Below are 7,336 nucleotides of genomic sequence, written 5' to 3'. Positions count from 1 at the left end.
GAATTTCCATGACGTAATATTCAGTAGACCCGAACGGTTTCTACATGACGTTTGACCAGGCGAACAACCGTCTGTAACACAAGCCTAGTAGATGTTTAACTGAAAAAAATTGTTCAACCGGCATATGAAAATTGGCTGGCATACCCCTGAAAAAAGATCCCACTCTTAGAACCTGGGCTCTGACGTGTGGCAAGAAAATAGATAGTAGGCTATTTGAACTAAATTTCCGTGTTTATCTTTAAAAGTTTAAAAAGTAGGAATATCACGCCTTCTCACCGATTCAACGGCGGTAAGCCACATGGTGCTCAGAACAATCAGGATTCCAGGTATGGCAAGACTTCTATACATCATAGGCATGATCACAAATGCAACTGTAAAAAACGGATTGACACTAAGTAGTGGGCTAAATGTTGCGTTCTACATTACTTAATGGAGCTTCGGTAGAGAGTTTGTCTTGTTGAATCATAGGCATACGAAGCCGAGTAACGTGATCAAGTTTAACATCTTCAAGTTTATTACATATAGAAACACAAAACTACGCAACAAATTAAGTATCGAACGTTTTCGACATCACAAGATGTCCTCTTCAGGAATAATATACATATAACTTAACTACATCTGAACAAAATACAATGGTTAACTAAATCTATAAACAGGAAAAGACAAAAACTGCACAGTACTTCTAACTAGCTCAAACTCAACGATAGGCTTCACGAGAATCAAAGGTAACTGCATCAAAAGGTGTTAAACAGATCACATGATATGGTAGAAAGGCAAGGTGCGAAAAAACTAATTTTAAAATACAGAGAGCAATTCTGTACAGAAAAGCGCAATTGAAGATCACATTTTCTCATGTACAGAATGCCAAAATAACGTTTCTATCAAGCAATTTGAGATCATGTCCAGAGGCAGGTCTGAGTATCAAACTAAGATCTTGGAAGCCTTGTACATGAAACGTCACAATCCACTTTTGAACAGACAATTGTATGCTTGCGGCTCGTCTTTCTTGCTCTCTGTATTTTAAAATTAGTTTTTTCGCACCTTGCCTTTCTACCATATCATGTGATCTGTTTAACACCTTTTGATGCAGTTACCTTTGATTCTCGTGGTCGTGGAGCCTATCGTTGAGTTTGAGCTAGTCAGAAGTAGGCCTACTGTGCAGTTTTTGTCTTTTCCTGTTTATAGATTTAGTTAACCATTGTATTTTATTCAGATGTAGTTAAGTTATATGTATATTATTCCTGAAGAGGACATCTTGTGATGTCGAAAACGTTCGATACTTAATTTGTTGCGTAGTTTTGTGTTTTTATATGTAATAAACTTGAAGATGTTAAACTTGATCACGTTACTCGGCTTTTTTTTTTTTTTTTTTTATTATTACACAACAATAACAACACAGATAACAAACACAAAGATATTGTACTCATCAGCACATCAGCAAGATGCATGCAAGTTCTAGCTCACAAACTATCTATGTCATGTGGTTCCATTTCAATTGGTGTTTTTTCAAATTCTTAGACTTTACGGCGATCACTCGCTCTGATTGCTGAGTTTCTTTTACCGTTTGAATAAACTGGGAAATTGTCGGGTTAGCTTCGGCATATTTGCATCGATAAACAACATATCGTGCGCATAAAAGTAAACAATTCAACAAATTAGAATTCACAGTTCCAAACAGAATCAACTGGTCATTAGCCATAACAGGGTATCTCAGTTTTGCAGATATCCAAGAAAAGACATCTTCCCAATAATTCTTTACAACATGACATTTACAAAACAAATGAAAGGTATTCTCCGTAGCAATTTTGCAAAATGTACAGAGGTTGCTCTCCTTCAGACCAAACGCAAACAACGCGACATTGGTCACAATTGCTCTGAGGTTCAACTTTATTTGGAACGTTACTCGGCTTCGTATGCCTATGGTTCAACAATACTTAATAGCGCCACCACACGGATTTCTTAAAACTATTAGAGTTGAGAGCAACGCGTATCAGCAATCGTTACTATAGGCAGGTTTTTTTTTAAGGTTTGGTTTGGGTGACCGCTAAGTAGTTTTAAGAAACCGCAAGTGTTTCATTTAAATACCAAAAAATAACCATAACTACATACAATCAACGCAACATAAAATGAATTATTCGACAAGGCACAGCTTAAATGATTGTGACAGCGACCAAACAGCCTGCCCAACACGACCGCCAAACAAGTTTGCTGCACAATCAAACAACGTGTGCTTGTTGGTAGGCACTTTAACAAGCAGATTTCTAATAATCCACGCGCGTATCCAATCCAACCACGAACCAATGAGATGCTACGTTATCTGCTATTGTGACCATTCCAGCATTCAGCCAGAGAATTAATAATTACTTTGAACTTTGTTTGGTAATTACAGAAGAAAAAAGAGCTATAGCAGAGGTGGGAATCAAACCCACGTCATTGTAATGACTACTACCGCCCTAACCCAATGCGCCAAGCCAACCGATGGCAAAGCGATGATTTAATTTAGCTAGAATTTGCGTTTTTCCTTTATTCTTCCTAAACGCAATCTTGATGACGTCATGAAAAGCGTAGCTTCTGATTGGTTCGTGCTGGATTGGATATCTGCATGTTAAAGTGCCTACCGTGCTTGTTGGCTTCGGTAGCCACTTTAACAAGTCGAAATTCTGCCACTGCGAATGAATACATTGCAAACGCCAACCTATCAGAACATGTTATAAGAGGCTTCCGTCCAATTGTGACCCTTCTTGCACTCATCCAGAGAGTTAATGCTTGTTTTGAACTTTATTTGATAATTACAGAAGAAAAAGAGCAATAGCAGTGGTTGGAATCGAACCCGCGTCAATGAAATGGCTACTTTTTAGCCCTAACCCTAACCCCTAAGCCAACCAGCTGACAAATAATCCATCTCTTAATTTGCTTTCTATGATCTTCTTTTCGCCATTTTTTACGTCACTTAAACCGTAGCTTATGATTGGTTGGCGGTTTCATTCTAATCAAGTTTAGTGGCAGAATTTCGACTTGTTAAAGTGTCTACCGTTGGCTTCTGCTTGTCATGTTTCCACACGTAAAAACTGATCATTATGCGCCATAAATTAGAAATAAACATTGACGAGTATCGAAGGTGCACTTCTTTTGTGAATAACTCTTTGATTCAGCTGTTAGCTGTACCTCCACTTATTATTTTTTCCGGACATGAACTATTGATCGTAGGCTATCTTCGTATTATCGACAAGACATAGCGAGAAACAACCATTACTTTTCTACTGTAGTTGCAAGTCCAAATTTTGGGAAACCGCTGGAGAAATTTGGGGGACCGTTTCGGTCCCCCAAAACACCTTAAAAAAAAACACTGACTATAGGTATGGCGCAGCCGTGCGAATAAGGCGCTCGCTTTCCAATCATGCAATCCTGGTTTGACTCGCGGCTTATGCTGTTGAAAAACACCGCTCATCTCTACCCAGGGTAAGTATGGCACTCACCTTCACCTTTACCAGGTAAAAACTTCGATTTTTTTTTTTTTTTCGTTACTATTGGTAAAGCTAGTACAAAGTTTTTGCATTTACTTACTGTAGCCAAAGGTGCACATGCATTCAGAATGATCATATTCCTTCGGTAGATAAGAGCAGTCTCGGGCAGTCGTGTTGATTACAATAACTGCGCAGGAAAAATAATAATAAAATGATAACTAAGCCTAGTAGATGTGATTGATAACCAAGCCTACTTATTTGCCGTGTATATGGATGATCTATCGACTGTGTTAAGCAAAACCAAGGCAGGCTGTTACATAGGTAATACACTTGTCAATCATCTCATGTTTGCTGATGATATTTGTTGTATCTCTCCAAGTGTTCATGGTCTGCAGAGTATCTTGAATGTGTGTGAAGATTATGCGCTTTCTAACGATGTCACTTTTAACTGCAAAAAGTCATTTGCTATGTACTTCCAAACCAATCACTTAAAGTTAAATTTGAATCCAATTGTACGGCTCAATGGAAGTGAGATCAAATTCGTAGACAGTGTCAAATATTTAGGTGTTTTTCTTGACACGGCAATGTGTGACGACAAGGATATAAATCGACAAGTGCGATCAATCTACTGTTCTGCCAACAAATTAAAATCAAAATTTTACAAGTGCTCCAGTGATATTAAAAATGTTCTATTCCGTTCATATTGTACTCCAATGTATGCATGTCATCTGTGGGAAGATTATCATCAACGTGACATTAATCGCCTGCGTGTTGCCTTCAATAATGCATTTAGAATTATACACAATTTGCCTAAACATTATAGCATACGTGAACATCAAGTCTTGTGCAACATCGTAACATTTGATGCATTACTTCGGAAATATGTTTTTTCTTTTGTTGGAAGATGCAAAGTATCGTCTAACTCTATTAGTCCAGTCAAAATAGGGTTTGACCCACCACTAATTGCAAATGTTTCGACCATACATTTTCTGAAAGCTTACATCATACAGAATAACATACTAAAAATCTGCCACGAAAAATTTAGTGGAACCCACGTTTTAGGGGTAAAAACAAAATGGCCGCCATGTGTCCTAAAAATCTTCATTTTTCCATATTTTTTTACCTAATTCATATAATTTAGGTCTGTAAAAGAGCTCTTTCTATATTTCTGGTACAGGAATCCAAAAACAGACATTGGAAAGTTGCAATATGAGACAAAAACGTGTCTTTTTAGAATTTATAACAATTTAAAAATAAAATGGCCTCCACAAGTCCTACAAGTTACTGTCTGGCCGAATGAAGTCGTTCAGCCACATCACACTCAAAGGCACTCCACAAGTTATGGAACATTTCATGGAATGGGCATTATTTCTATGATGACACCGGCAGCAAAGCACTCATTAGTTATACCAATAGTCAAAGTGACAGCAGATGACATTATTAACGTTGGCAGAATTTCTATTAAGTACTTCCACCAAGACAAAGAGAATTTACATCAAATGCAGTATGGAAACTTGAATGATCCTGGTGTAGAAGAACCATACGCAATGGCACATCTATTATGGGAATCGTCTTTGGTTCTTAAGGTACCATATCCTCAATGGTCTGGCTTCATGCAACTTATCCACCAAGGAGAACATCAAGGCAAAACTTCCGTCTTGTTTCTGCCCATGATTGCCATGGACTCCAGTGATCTCTCATGCATCTATTCTACCCTGAAATTCATTTCGTCTCATGCAACCAGATACAAAGTGTGTCCTGTCATCACACTTAATCAACCATTGTGGCTAAAGGCATTTAGCATGGTTGAAAGTCAGCCAGAACTTCAACCATCTGTGATAAGACTCGGAGGATTTCACACTATGATGAGGTACGTAGGCAGCATTGGACATTTGATGAACGGAACTGGACTTCAACAACTCTTGGAAATAGTTTATGCATCTAATTCAGTGGTCCACATGCTGTCCGGAAAAGCAGTGAGTCGCGCAGTCAGAGGACATCTTTTGGTGGATGCAGCCCTTAATGCACTGTTAACCTCGTCAGCATTAGATATCAACTTGTCTCATATTCCTGAATCCGATGGGTGCTTTTCAAATGACCACGAACAGGACAACCACTTGATTCTTCAGTTGAGACATCTAATGAAACGACTACTATTAGGCGCGGTGTCTTCATCAGATTTAGATCAGAATGAAGTGCTTCAGTGCTTAGAACAGAAAGTACAGCAAACTAAAGACACCCTAAAAGAATTTAGAACAGCACGACTTTGGCTACAATACATTTCGATGGTCACAATCCTCTGCAGATTCATTAAAGCAGAGCGACTAGGCTTATGGCCATTGCATCTGCAGTCCATGTATGAAATGCTTCCGTACTTGGCAGCATCAGGTCACAATCACTATGTGAAAAGTATTTACTTGTACCTAGCCAAGATGTCCAAACTTCAGAGTGAGATGCCTCTTGTCCACAAGCACTTCATGGAAAGACATCATGTTGTTCGTCGCACAGACAGATGCTGGGCTGGTCTCTGGACTGACCCGACAATCGAACAATGTCTAATGAGGAGCCTGAAGTCAAGGGGTGCACTTACAAGGGGGCGTGGATTGACAGAGACACAACGACTCATCTGGGTTCTATCTGCACCAGCATGCGCCCAAGTAAATGAAACCATGCAAGAGTTCACAGAGGTGAAAGTTCTCACCAGTGAGCAACACAAAGAGAGTACCCCAGCAAGGATGAGCAGAGATATGAAAGATCTTCAAGATCTAATTCAGTATTTGACAGTGAGAAATCCATTTTGAAAGGATGGCCCACCAAGCCTGAGAAGCATAGTGACAGGCATTGCAGCTCATGACAGTGTCAACTGAGACTCAGCATGGGATGTAGGACAGGTATGAAAATCCTTGCACTAATGCCTGGAGTAAAGGTGACTGAGCATTCCTTCTGAAAGAAACACCAAGCCATCACCATGGGTGCAAAAGAATCGGTCAAAGTCAAGAACAGGGAAGTGAGTGTTGATCCCATCCTCCTATTTCAACGTTTAGTCTGTGCTGGCACAACAACGAATCAGCTACCAGAGGTATTCCAGTATGAACTTTGTCAATTTCCATCAGCTTTGTTTGAATCAAAGTCCATCATTAGACCAGCCAACAAGGCCTCCTTGGCTGACTTCTTGTGGTCTTCATCAATTGAGTCTGCTCCAAAACCATCTAAGCCCTTAGTCCAGCATGTACTAGATGGAGGTGCCCTGCTCCATAAACTTCCTTGGACAAAAGAAGCTGCATGGGATGAAATCATGCAGATGTACACTGATTATGTGATGTCCAAAAATGGAGCTTGTATTGTTGTGTTTGATGGTTACACAGATTCGCCTTCCACAAAAGATGGTGCTCACTTCCGAAGAACTGTTGGTAGGATTGGGGCTGAAGTAATCTTCGATCCAACCATGAAGCTCCAAACCAAAAAGGAAGACTTTCTTGCTAACCATAAAAATAAACAGCGACTAATCCATATGATAGGGGACAGACTCGAAAGAGCAGGATGTGTTGTTCACCATGCCAGAGGAGATGCAGATGTCCTGATAGTAGAAACCGCGATGTCATCTGCACAGCAACAAGACACTGTAGTTTTAGCAAGTGATACTGACATTCTGATTTTGCTCATACATTACAAGAAGAGTAATACCACACACAACATTTGGTTGCAAACAGCATCTAAAAAGGGCACTAAAAAACCATCAAAGTGCTGGAATATTTCAGTCACCAGAAAACTTCTTGGAGACACTGTGTCAAATAATCTTCTCTTTGCTCATGCACTGTTGGGATGTGATACCACTTCAAGGGTATTTGGAATAGGCAAACAGAAAGCTGTTA

This window comes from Aplidium turbinatum, chromosome 4, assembly GCF_918807975.1.
Source record: "Aplidium turbinatum chromosome 4, kaAplTurb1.1, whole genome shotgun sequence".
NCBI classification, from domain to species: domain Eukaryota; kingdom Metazoa; phylum Chordata; class Ascidiacea; order Aplousobranchia; family Polyclinidae; genus Aplidium; species Aplidium turbinatum.
This window is presented reverse-complemented; position numbering follows the sequence as displayed.